The following is a 14807-nucleotide window of genomic DNA, read 5'->3' on the forward strand; positions in this document are numbered from 1 at the left end:
ATGAACCAAGAGTGTGAAATTGTATAAACAAACACACATACACAACAGCAATATAACCCCAAAGTATTTAAGTCAAATCAAGTTATGTCAAGTAACTTTGATTTATTCCAAAGTACAGTTTTTCTTAGTATGTAAGGGTATTTTAAGCATCATCCATTTTCTAAACCAGTTTATCTAATACAGACTCACAGGCAGCAGGTGTCGCTAGCTTAAGCACTTATTGGTGCTTAGCTAGTTGAAGAGTGAGTCAGTGGCCCCTAAGGAGTAATGGAGCAGTAACAGATTGGGGGTTTCCCTCATGCATATCCGAGTGTCTAATGGCAGGAATGGGGTGGCTGTGCTCCTGAAGATCAGGGACTGGACACCAGAGATCATGAAAAGGGGGGAGGCTATCAAAAAGATCAACCATAATTTATTTCTTGTACTGTATAGTCTAAAATCACACAATGAATGCCTCAATGGATTTTAACAGACCCTGTTTTTCAACAGCTCCCCAGCCTCGACTCCCTAAGAAGACAAGAAAAAAACTCCCAAAAAACCATTGTAGAGAAAAAATGGAAGAAATCTTGGGAAAGACAATTCAAAGAGAGACCCCCCCTTCCAGGTAGCTTGGGTGTGCAATGGGAGTCAAAGAAATGTGATAAATGCAACACACAACACAGAATTCAAGTAATCTTCTTCACAGAGCCAGATGGACAATATATCGTTGCCACTTCAGTAATTGAATACAATAGTACAAACGGCTTTGTTCTTGCACAGAGCTCCTCACCAAGTGCAGGCCGCAAAGCACTGTGACAACACCCAAGGCAAAATGCAACAATAGATTATACCACTCACTAAATACAAAACTGTAATGTATGAGGATAACAACTTGTTCAAATACATGAAAAACAAAGTAGAAAGTAATTAATTTAAATGAAAACAACAGCATCTGTCCATCAATTAATTGCAGACCCACGGGAAGATTGTAGAAAAAGAGTCAGACAACCCTGACACAGTCTGAGTCCTAGAGACCTTGGCCACATTGCCACCTGCCCTCTGCTAGCCAGTCTACAGCTGAGTTGGTGCTGGGCCAGCCAATCTGATGAAAGGACCTTTCTACCCCATGATTCCAATGCTCCTTTATCTGAGATGAAGATCAGTGGCTGGACACCTGAGATCAAGGGCTGAAGCCATCCAATGGTCAAAAGACAGCTTTAGCCTATTCCATCAAGTAATGAGGACAGATAGGAACAATGGCAGAACATGGCTACAACTCACACATACACACACATACTTTAGGGGCCAGTTTAGTAATGCCAGTTCACCAACCCTGCACAAAAGAAACCTACACAAACACGAAGAGAACATGCAATATCCACACCATGTGCACCCGGGATGCAGACCCTGGTGTCCGTGTTGCAAGGCATCAATGCTACTGCACCACTCCTTTAAATATAAGTAGGAATAGATGTTTTTAAATTTACAAAATTTCACACATTCACGTTGTTCCAAGTAGTTTTATCTCATTATTTGTTAGCATTTTCAAGTTCACTTGTGACATCAACATAAAAACATCATCCATTATTTCGCTAACCATACCAACATTGATATTATCATAAATATGTATTTATAAAAACAGTAGTACTTCTTCTAAATGAGTGCTTCTGCACTACAAAAAAGTGTTGTTCAGCAGGCAAGTAATGTGCCATGAACTTGTACAGACAGATTAAGTGGGCACTGGAGAAAAATTCCTTCACTCAACCAGCTTCAGTTACATTCGTAGGAATATAAAAAATTGACAAACAAGTGCACACCATTTAGTCCATCAAGCTTGTTTGTTTAACTAAATGGGTATGCTACCCCAATATCTCATCCAGATACTTCTAACGGTGCCAGTGTTTCTGCTTCAACTGCATGTCTCAATAGCTTCTTCCAGATTCCCACAGCTCTTTGCATAAAGAAGTCCCTTCTGGCCTACCATCTTAAATACACTTCCCTTTAATTTCCAATGGTGTCCTTGAGTACATGTTTCACTGTTAAGTTGAAAGCTGGACCTACTTTATCAGTGCCTTTGAGGATTTTAAAAACCTGGATTAGGTTCCCACACAGTCTCCTCTGCTCGAGACTAAACATGTTTAAGGACATGTCCTTAATTCCGAGGATGCACTTGTTTGCCTTCCTTGCACGGCTTTAAGTGCTGCTATGTTTTTTGTAGCATGGTACCCAGAATGATACACTATACTCCAGATGCAGTCTCACTAGTGCATTCTACCTGTATAGTCTTAAGCCTAATATCCTCCAATTTATAGTCAACAGATTTTCTGATATAACCTAACATTTTATTTACCCTTTTCATTGTTTCAGCCGAATGCTTAGATGATGATTCCAGCGTCTGCTTCCTGCAAGACAGTGTCTCCCATTTTGTATTTATAATTAACGTTCCTGTTGCCCGTATGTAGCACTTTGCACTTTTTTCATTAAACTGCATTTTCCAAGTGCTCTTCTACTTCTGAAACCTTCCCAGGTTATATTGATTTTTTTTATTAAGTTGCCACAACATAGATTTTGTTTTTTATTTATTAGTGAATAATGAATTGGAGCTCTCATTACCTATAACAGTAAATTGAATTAATGACTATTATTATTGGAACAGCACACCTTATTAAATAATTTTTGTAATTCAGAAAGTTTAAAAAAATCATTAGATTTGAATTTTTACCTTGCAATAATGCATTTATGTAAGTATATACTATAAAGTGCCATTGAATTAACAGCAAGAAATCTACAATTAATGGAGTACCATATAGGCAATATCTGTAGGTACAAATATTAATCAGATTGATGATATTGTAAGGTTTAGACCAAAAGACTTTACAAAAATGGCCAAACACTTAATTTACTTAAGTCAAGGAAAGCTGTCTGTATTCTGTGCATTATTATATTTAAATGGAAGCACTTCATTTGCACAGAGAAGCTTAGTTAAGTTGTGGTGTGATGAAAATGGCCATACACTTAAAAGAAAACTCAGATATGTTGGCTGATTCATATATAAGATAAGCTATATTTGAAAGAGGATGTCTGTATCAGAAATGAAACCAACAAGAATAGCAGCTTGATATCCAGAATGTATTACAGCTAGAAGAGCAAATTGACATATTTATAATAGTCTAAAAAATAACGCTTGAAAGTAATTATTTAGTATCTAGGGGGTTCCCCCTTGCTCACTTTCCTTGCCAACACCGCCCAGCCTGCGTTACGCGCCAGCCACTTCACATCTCTGCTGCTCGCGTTGTGAAGTGGGGGGCTGAACGCACCCCAAGGAGCCCCCTCTTAAACAGTGATACAATGGGAAACAAATACAGTTTTTTTTACCTCCTCTTTGCTCGATCAGCAGCTGGCTTGCTGCTGCTGGCGTGCCGCACGACCTGCATCTTGCATGGCACTTTGAACATTTAAAAGCCTGTACAGCAGCTGTCCTACTCTTTGTCTTTTATTTCCGGCCCCGGGCGTGGTTAAATCTTTTGGCACAAAGTCTCGTTTTGCGGGAATAAGAATCTGAAAATCTAACAACATCACATTAAAGTTTTCTACATTCCGAAAAGAATGATACCACACTGTCACAATAACCAGATATAAGAGTCGTGAAAAGGTTTGGGGAGCCACCCGTATAATTTGGTTTCCTGGCTGCAAAGTTGCGTTCAATAGATATAGCACTGATGTGCACAAAACCGAGTCCAAAACAGAACTGAGGGAACACGGAAAAGGTGGATACTTTTAAAGGGGAAGACAGGAAGTGAAGTCAAAGGGGTCGGGCTCATGAAGGTCTTCTGTCATTGGTGCAAGCCCGGACGTGACATCACAGGGGCCGGAGCCAGCAAGGTCTCCTTCCATTGGCTCAGTCCCGGAAGTGACGTCAAGAGGACCAGGTGGGATCTCCCGTGAATGGTCTGCAGGCAAGGGAGAAAAAGAGTCAGTGCACTCTGCCACATCCCGGTATGTCTCAGAACTGCCCTTACTCAAGCCCTTTAGCTGCCTCCCATGCGCACGTGTGTGACACACACATATATATGTAGGTTTTAATATAATCCTGATTTAAAGGGTGACAAAAAACGTGACATAATAACATGATATAAAATCGTTGCACTTGTAGGCTTAGGATTTTTTATACTGTATATATAGTAGATTGGTAACTTTGATTTCCATGAAATTCATCCATCCATTTGCTGAACCTGCTTTATCCAAATTTAGGGTTGTAATTGACTGCCAAGGTTGCTGTTGTGGAGTCAGTGATATCTGGAATAACTCTGATATAAATCCAATAGACAAAGATATGTACAGCATAACTAAAAGCTGTTTAAATGTGCTAGATCATGAAATTAAACAGATGGATGATTAAACACATTAAAGTCAGCAAATCACTGCAGTGAAACTGAACACAACTAAAGTCTGGGTGAATATGTTGAAAAGTGTTTAAATTTAAAAAATTGTAGCATTTGAAGTATTAGAAATTAAATTATGTGGTACACCTTGAAACTTGTAATAGAGATGACCATATACCTTGCAGTTTAAGATCCCATATTTTCAAAAAGGCCTAGACTGTTTCTTCACACCCCAGCAAGCAACATCTTCAGTCATCTCTTTATGACGATGACTCAGTGCTAATGAGAAACCAATATGCTGCAACTGTGCAATTGATTGTACCATCTGCTGTCCAGTTCTGGGCTGCACTAATAAATATTTTGATTAATAAAATGAGGGCCTCTATCATCCCATCACAGTTGTGCATTAATTATTTGCACAGTATATCGGCCAGGACTTCATTTCATTTGAGCATGACAAGAAGCAATACAGTGATATTATGGTTTGGCTGAGATATAAATATTTGATGCACTCATTCCACCTGAGTGTAAAATAAATAATTTTTAACTCTAATTATAAATAATGTCCCTGTATTTATTTTTGTGATGACTGTATAAATAAATGTATTATCGTTTTGCCAACAAACTGGCTTAACCACTAATAGTAGAATTAATATTTTGTAAACTCCAAGCATTTAACTAATGACTGCTGTGTTACATTTAGTTGATCAGCATTATTCTCTTGACATACCAGCCCTGCAACGACTATCATTTTCTGTTAAGAAAAGCAGGTTATGAAGCAAGCCATAAATCGCTTAAGGCACAATCTCCCAGTTCTGCAATTTAGATAACCACAACATGGTTGACATACAAAACCTACGGACACTGCCAAGACCATGACTGTCAAAGTAAAAAAGTGATATATCTAAATACACATGACCATGTTATTTTTGGTTGAGATATCTATGCAGCATTCATACAAGTAAGAAGGAGAAGATAGTATAACTCATCACCTCAAAAGATACATTGAAATAATGTGTGTTTATGAAGATGCAGCTTGGAGCACCAACAGAACCACATTGAGATGCATTGTACTGCTCACCATTTATCTTGTATATTACACTATATGGCCAAATGTATGTAGACACCCCTCCAAATTACTGAGTTCAGGTGTTTCATCCATCCCCATTGTTAACAGGTGCATATATTAAAGCACATACCCAGACAATCTACATTGACAAACGTTGATAGTACTGTAGAATGTGTCATCCTGAAGGGGCCAGTGACTTTAAATTTAGCACTGTCATTGGATGGCATCTTTGCCACATGTCAGTATATGATCATTTTTGCTCTGTTAGATCTGCCCCAGTCAACTGTAAGTGCTATTATTGTGAAGTAAAAGTGTCTAGGAGCAACAACAGCTAAGGCACAAAGTGGTAGACCACACAAACTCATAGAACAGGGTGACCAAGTGCTGAAGCACATAGTGTGTAAAAACTGCCTATCCTCTATTCCATTACTCACAACAAAGTTCCAAACTGCATCTAGAAGCAACATCAGCACAAGGGCTGTGCACCAGGAGCTTCATGAAATGGGTTTTCATAACCAAGCAGCTGCATACATGCCTAAGATCACTGTAATGTCAGGAGTCACCTGGAGTGGTGTAACGCATGCCACCAGTGTACTCTGGAGCTGTGGAAACATGTTTTCCAGAGTAATGAGTCACTCATCTTTATCTGGTAGTATGATGGACAAATTTGAGGTTGACAGATGCCAAGAGAACACTAACTTCTGGACTGTATAGTGTCTACTGTTAAGTTTGGTAGCAGAGGGATAATAGTCTGGGGGTGTTTTTAAGGGTTTGGGCTAGGACCCTTGGTTCTATTGAAGGGTACAGTATACAAAGATATTTTAGACAATTGTACATTTCCAACTTTGTGGCAACAGTTTGGGGAAGGCCCTTTTCTGTTCCATTGTGATTGTGCCCCATGCACAAAGCCAGAACAATAAAGACATTGTTTGACAGGTTTGGTGTAGAGGAACTCGAGTGGCCTGCACAGAACCCTAATCTACTGAAGACCTTTAGGATGAATTGAAATGCGGTTTGCTATTGAACATCAGTACCTGACCTCACAAATGCTGTTCTGGCTGAATGGGCACCAATTTTTACAAATACACTCCAAAATCTTGTGGAAAGTCTTCCCAGAACAGTGGAAGTTGTTATATCCACAAAGGTTAACCAGCTCCATATTAATGCCTATGGTTTTGAAGGGGATGTACAAAAACCTCATATAGCAGTGATGGTTAGATGTTCAGAAACTTTTGGCCATTTAGTATACATAGGACTTTTGTCAGAGTAATGTTTTACTTTTTATTCTCTTCTTGTTGACATAATTATATGTGGCTGAAACTGACACATTAGACTTCTATCGACAAACATCACAATTGTCAATTCCTAATGGAGGTATTCCACAAACTTCCAAAAACCACCACATAGATAAAATACTAAATGCCAGAAAATCTTAATGTACGTCTTCAGTCAACGGCCTATGAGGGCCAAGTTTGTACCACCACCACTAAGGGCCTAACCAAGTCTTTGGTACAGTTTAATGCTGTGGAGCTTCTTGACTGTTCCCAGTTTAGATTATAGGCATTCTCATTCCTTGACTTCTTTGGTTTGCTTTGGCTATTTCCATTCTGATCAGTAAATCTGTGCAGATTTGCATTCCATACCTACCCAACTTGCTGATGCAATTTGCTCTGTTTGTAACGTCCCTCAGAATCGAATATGGAATCTGCTTAACTCAGTCCCATTGATTACCACATTATTTTTCATTTTAGGGAACAACATCACAAATTACATGGAAACCCATGATTCATTTAACTCTTCCTGTGATTTGGTAATCCAATTGAATGATTGTTTTCCAAAGAGAAGTTCATACTAGTACTTAGAATTACTTGATATTACCTAGATCAGAAAGTAGAAAGGTGGATATATAAAAAGTAATTGACAGCTTTATTACTCTTAAACATGTTGTTTTTAGTTAGTAATGGAAAGATTCTTTATATATGATACTCTTGGTTTTTCCCTCATGCTTTTACTTTAGTAAAAACAATATTAAATTAAAGAGTGATAGAAATGCAGGTATAATAGACAGTAACTTTGTATAATGTTAACATTTACCCCCCTGAGTGGAACTGAAGAGTCACATAGCGTGGGGGAGGAATGATCTCCTTAGTCTGTCAGTGGAGCAGGACAGTGACAGCAGTCTGTCACTGAAGCTGCTCCTCTGTCTGGAGATGATACTGTTTAGTGGATGCAGTGGATTCTCCATGATTGACAGGAGTCTGCTCAGTGCCTGTCGCTCTGCCACGGGGGTCAAACTGTCCAGCTCCGTGCCTACAATAGAGAGTGCCTTCCTCACCAGTTTGTCCAGGTGTGAGGTGTCCCTCTTCTTTATGCTGCCTCCCCAGCACACCACCGCGTAGAAGAGGGTGCTCACCACAACCGTCTGATAGAACATCTGCAGCATCTTATTGCAGATGTTGAAAGACGCCAGACTTCTAAGGAAGTATAGTCGGCTCTGTCCTCTCTTGCACAGAGCATCAGTATTGGCAGTCCAGTCCAATTTATCATCCAGCTGCACTCCCAGGTACTTATAGGTCTGCACCCTCTGCACACAGTCACCTCTGATGATCACGGGGTGCAGGAGTGGCCTGGGCCTCCTAAAATCCACCACCAGCTCCTTGGTTTTGCTGGTGTTCAGGTGTAGGTGGTTTGAGTCGCACCATTTAACAAAGTCCTTGATTAGCTTCCTACTGTATACTCCTCCTCCTGCCCACTCCTGATGCAGTCCACGATAGCAGTGTCGTCAGCCAACTTTTGCACGTGGCAGGACTCTGAGTTATATTGGAAGTCCGATGTATATAGGCTGAACAGGACCGGAGAAAGTACAGTCCCCTGCAGCGCTCCTGTGTTGCTGATCACAATGTCAGACCTGCAGTTCCCGAGACGCACATACTGAGGTCTGTCTGTAAGATAGTCCACAATCCATGCCACCAGGTATGAATCTACTCCCATCTCTGTCAGATTGTCCCTAAGGAGCAGAGGTTGGATGGTGTTGAAGGTGCTAGAGAAGTCCAGAAACATAACTCTTACAGCACCACTGCCTCTGTCCAAGTGGGAAAGGGATCAGTGTAGCATATAGATGATGGCATTCTCCGTTCCCACCTTCTCCTGGTATGCAAACTGCAGAGGGTCGAGGGTGTGGCAGATCTGTGGCCTCAGGTGGTGAAGCAGCAGCCGTTCCATGGTCTTCATCACATGTGACGTCAGAGCGACAGGCTGGAAGTCAATCAGCTCACTAGGACATGATAACTTTGGGACTGGGGTGATGCAAGATGTTTTCCAAAGTCTCGGGACTCTCCACTGTTCCAGGCTCAGGTTGAAGATGCACTGTAGAGGACTCCCCAGCTCCAACGCACAGGCCTTCAACAGTTGTGACAATACTCCATCTGGACCCACTGCTTTGCTGGCACAAAGTCTCCTCAGTTCTCTGCTTACCTGGGCTGCTGTAATTGTGGGTGGGGGGAAACTCTCTCCTATGCTGGTATCAGCAGAAAGATGGGTGGAGGGTGCAGTACTCCAAGGTGAGAGTAGGTTAGGGTGGTCAAACCTGTTAAAGAAGTTGTTCATCTGGTTTGCTCTCTCTACGTCTCTCTCGATGGTGGCAATCTGCTTCGAACTGCAGCCAGTGATGATCTTCATCCCATTCCACACTTCCTTCATGCTGTTATTCTGCAACTTCTGCTCCAGCTTTCTCCTGTACTGCTCCTTCGCCGCCCTGAGCTGGACTCGGAATTCCTTCTGCACGCGCTTGAACTCATGCTGATCACCGCCTTTAAAAGCCCTTTTCTTATGGTTCAAAAGTCCCTTGATGTCACTTGTAATCCATGGCTTGTTGTTAGCATGGCAGCGTACTGTTCTTACTGGAATTGCAATGTCCATACAAAAGTTGATGTAGTCAGTAGTGCAGTCAACAACCTCCTCAATGTTCTCACTATATGATCGCTGCAGGATATCCCAGTCCATAGTTCCAAAGCAGTCTCTCAGAGCCTGCCCTGCCTCAGGGGACAACTTCCTGAATGAGCGTGGTTGTAGGTAGCTCCCTCACTCTTGGTTTGTAGTGAGGCTGAAGCAGAACCAGGTTATGATCTGCTTTCCCAAGCGCAGGCAGCGGGGTGGCGCTGTATGTGTCTTTAACGTTTGCATACAATAGGTCAATAGTCCTATTTCCCCGAGTGTTACAATCCACATACTGGGAGAAGGCAGGTAATGTTTTGTCCAGCGTCACATGGTTAAAGTCTCCAGCGATTAGCAGAAGCGCATCAGGGTGCTGTGTTTGCAGTTTAGCAACAGCGGAATGGATGATGTCACCCGCTTTCTCCACATCCGCCTGAGGAGGGATGTAAACAATGACAACAATGATGTGTCCATAATCAACATTTATTCAAAAAATGACAGAAAATGTGGAGTTATATGTATATTTTATTTATAAAATTCAACAGAATAAAGGGGAACTATATGAGAACTTATGTTGTAGAGCAGGGGTCCCCAACCTCCGGTCCGCGGCCCACTACTGGGCCGCAGCTGTCTGACATCCAGACCGCGAGAGAACTGCCGGCAACAGAGACTTATTCAGACTTTTCAGAACGCTTGGCGGGCGGGGCTTTGCAGCGGCGCAGAGAGAGGAGAGAGACCGAGGTGAGAGAGTATTACAACAAAGTATTTTTATGGTTCCGACAGTTTCCCCATATGACACGAGTCTATAGAAATCTTGTTACTACGAAGTACATTCAGCAGATACTTTCATTACAACGAAGTGACCTTGAAATGCTTGAATGAATCATCCACAGAGCAGTTAGATCTATGGTCATAGCTCAGTTGTGCACATTTGCACAACGATCCCCGAACAGAAACATTGTAAAAAAAATGTCTTCTTCGAACTTTCCTCATACTGTTTTTTTTGCTGTTTTTGTTTTCTGTGGTTTTCAGTGATACCTTTTGCTTGTTGCTTGTCAACATTTGAAAAACATCCATTGGAATTTAACTCATTGTCACCCTCCTATAGAAACGGCAGACACGAAAAAACAGTAACAGTGTTAATGTTTGTGATGTGTTGCATCGGGTTGCAAACGTATGCGAACTGCTGCATTTGAAGACAGTTTTTATGTAGTTCAGTGATGCTCATTCAAGAAACATTCCTATTAATGCGGCACTCATTCAAGAAAATGTGAGGTTTCTAAACTCTCTTTGGACCTCTGTCAATGGGACAACACGCCGAAGAGCATCCTGAAGTGTGATCACCACATCTGTTTAAGACTGTTTATCTCTTGCCGGGGCAACAGCAGGCTCACAGCTCTACTGTGAAGCAATCGTGCTTTGGGACGCACTTCAGTGTGATGTTCCCGTTGGGTGGGGGGGGGGGGGGGGGTCCCAAAAGAGTTCAGAAACCTCACAATATGAACTGGCATTCAGGCACTAGGGCACCCCACCTTTAACCATCTATATTTGGACTTGCAGGAATTCACCAAAACCCAATTTTGCTAAGTTATACAGTATATTATATATTTATATAACACTAAATCACTAAAATAACTAGAGAACAGACTTACACTAAAGCTACCACTATTCATTTTTAGTAGCTTGTACATTTTTACCTTTTGACTAAAGCATTTTTTCATCTTAATAGCAGAGACTTTTTGTCCTGCTTCTGATATATCATTGAACCTCATTTCCTTACACACCATCAAGTAATGAAGTAAAATACACATTGACAAACTGACATGAGTTTTAGTTTAGTAAAATTTTTTTGTTTAAGAACAGTTTTAAAATATTTTTTGAAAATGACCATGACTATCCATTCATTCACATTTTCAACTCACTTCTTTCTGCCATGAGGCAGCATCTACTAAATACAATATTTCAATTCAAGGTCCTGTCCAAGCAGTGTTGTGTACAAAATAGGAACTAACCCTAAATAGGGCATCAGTCCATCACAGGGTCTACTCACAAACACACCCATATGTGGCCAATTCAATGCATACTTTAGGATGGAGAAAGAAAACAAGAGTACCTTGGGGAAACATCAACACAGAGAAGGGGAGAATGTTCATATTCCAATTCTTCTTCATCTTTCAGCTGCTCCTGTTAGGGGTTGCCACAATGGATCATCTTCCTCCATATCTTTCTGTCCTCTGCATCTTGTTCTGTTACACCCATCACCTGCATGTCCTCTCTCACCACATCCATAAACCTTCACTCTTTTCCTCTTCCCTGGCAGCTCTATCTTTAGCATCCTTCTCCCAATATACTCAGCATTTCTCCTCTGTACATGTCCAAACCAACGCAATCTCACCTCTCTGACTTTGTCTCCCAGCCGTCCAACTTGAGCTGACCCTCTAATGTACTCATTTCTATTCCTATCCATCCTCATCACATCCAGTGCAAATCTTAACATCTTTAACTCTGCTACCTCCAGCTCTGTCTCCTGCTTTCTGGTCAGTGCCACCATCTCCAACCCATATAACATAGATGGTCTCACTACCGTCCTGTAGACCTTCCCTTTCACTCTTGTTCATACCTGTCTGTCACAAATTACTCCTGACACTCTTCTCCATCCATTTCACCCTGCCTGCACTCTCTTTTTCACCTCTCTTCCACAATCCCCATTACTCTGTACTGTTGATCCCAAGTATTTAAACTCATCCACCTTCGCCACCTCTACTCCTTGCATCCTCACCATGCCACTGACCTCCCTCTCATTCACACACATGTATTCTGTCTTGTTCTTACTGGCCTTCACTGCTCTTCTCTCTAGAGCATATCTCCACCTCTCCAGGGTCTCCTCAACCTGCTCCCTACTATCGCTACAGATCACAATGTCATCAGCAAACATCATAGTCCATGAAGACTCCTGTCTAATCTCGTCTGTCAACCTATCCATCACCACTGCAAATAAGAAAGGGCTCAGAGCCGATCCCTGATGTAATCCCACATCCAGATTGAATGCATCCATCACTCCTACTGCAGACCTCATCACTGTCACACTTCCCTCATACATATCCTGTACAATTCTTACATACTTCTCTGCCACTCCCGACTTCTTCATACAATACCACAGCTCCTCTCGAAGCACCCTGTCATATGCTTTCTCCAATAAACCACTAATACTTAGTGATGCTGTTTTAAGTTATAAAAAGTAATTTATAATTTTGTAAAAGAAACACCTTCTCTTCTATAATTTCTTATACATGCAGGAATTACTACAAGTTCATATTTTTGAAAAATAATTTTTTATGCATATGTAAGGTAGTATATATGATCAGAATTCTTTGCTTATATGTATTCACTTCACAGGAATTATTTTACACATTAATCTTACTTTTAAAGGGTAATAACTATGCTTTTTTATAGAGCTACATAGATCCTGCCCATTTTCATCTCTGCTTATTTTTTCTAGGACATTTAAATTTGTTTTTTGTTTTGTGCTGAATCATATTGAAATGACAGCACAAGAGGTAAAAGAAAGTTATTTTTAACTGACATTATGTTTACATAATATTACTGGCCTCATGAAAGACATACAAGTGCCAACTCTGCAGGAAAATGAAAGCCTTTTTTTAGACATATTAGACATTACTTATCAAGAAATTGCTGTTTGCTTCATTTTTCTTACACATGCAACGTTATAGAGAGAAAAAGGAAATAACCAGCAGTACAAGCAGAAGTGAATTATGGCTCCTCTCCTATATTTGTGAACTGTTTGAACTTTGCAGAGCAGTTTCACAAAAAGCAGGAAGGTGATAGATCTGTTTAGAGTACAAATGGTTGTTACATGCAGGTATATTAACACTATGAAAATAAATATGGTTATTATATATTTTAGTTTTCATCAATTTACATTCATTCCCAACTTTATTTTGAGTTACTTTGTATATCTATAATTTATCAGATTTCAAAAGTATGTGACCTTTTCACACTGCTATGAAGATGCCACAGCCATGAGGAAGAGAACGAAGTCTTGACATGTAGGCAACTGGCATCTTCACCTCCACACTAGAATTTCTCCAGTAGATTGTTGACATTATTGACTCTATTATTTATGAACTGTCTGATGAAATAACTTTTACATTTGTTTTAAACAGTAATATTTGTCTTAAACAGTAATATATTAGTCTGTTGTTCATCTCCAAAATCATGCTCAGAACCTTGGGCTATCAGCTTTGACTATTCTATGTCTGACTGTTTTTATTTTGTTTTGGTATCTCTGTAAACTTACAAACACAAAAAATAGAATTTTGCATGTTTGTTTGCAAATTTGGTACTTTGTTTTTATTTAAAACTTTATTTTGCACTGTGGTGTGCTGGCACCCTGCCCAGGGTTTGTTCCTGCCTTGTGCCCTGTGTTGGCTGGGATTGGCTCCAGCAGACCCCCGTGACCCTGTGTTAGGATATCGCGGGTTGGACAATGACTGACTGACTGACTTTATTTTGCAAAATAAAATGCACTTACATGTAATATGATCATTAGTGATACTCAGTCATTCTCTAACCTGCTTTATCCTAAATAAAGTCACAGGGGGTGCCGGAGCCAATCCCAGCCAGAATAGGGTGCAAGGCAGGAACAAACCCTGGACAGGGTGCCAGCTCATTGCAGTGATCAGTGATAGTTTTTGCCTGTATCTGTTCTATTAATTGTTTAGGTATATTGCACTGCTCACTCGTTCTACCTTGAGTTGTTAATCCAAGCAGTGTAGGAAATGTGTATAATGTGAGAACAGGGACTGATTGAATGATAGTAATCAAACAGTTAATTGATTATCAGTTTTGTCTTTGGCAATGGCCATAAATAATTAAATAATTTCGTATGGCTCACAGTTTATTTTCGTGCCTTTCTCTGTTGGAGGTGTTACTGTGCCATTAGAGTTATGTCAAAGTAACTGAAGTTAACTACATAAAAGAGACTAATACAATTTATTGATAAACCCAAGGGTTTTACAAATATGATAACTGTATATATATATTGACATAGAAGCCAGCACTCGAGAGGCTACCTGTTTACTGGCTATTTAGAGCTCTAATTTACCTTGGCACAGATAAACAGTTTTATGATACCAGGGCTTTAAGGATGATCGCTGATATTGTGGAGTTGTGTGTTGTTTCTCCGGGTTCAAGCAGAGAACTCTTCTTGCATTGGAGTGCACTCTTTATCTTTGCTAAATGGTTCTTTCTTCATGTGGTGTTGCCTTCCTCAGCTCACTGTTAGGCTCTTTGCTGTGTCCTCTCCAACTTCATGAGACAAAGTGCTACTCTTTCACACACAAGAGTATAGCCACTGAAGTTCCCCTCTTTAAGTAATTCTTCTTCTAAGACTTGGTTCAGTCACTGACATAGAGCTTGGCTTG

Source organism: Erpetoichthys calabaricus, chromosome 3 (genome assembly GCF_900747795.2).
Source record: "Erpetoichthys calabaricus chromosome 3, fErpCal1.3, whole genome shotgun sequence".
In the NCBI taxonomy this organism is placed as follows: Eukaryota; Metazoa; Chordata; class Cladistia; order Polypteriformes; family Polypteridae; genus Erpetoichthys; species Erpetoichthys calabaricus.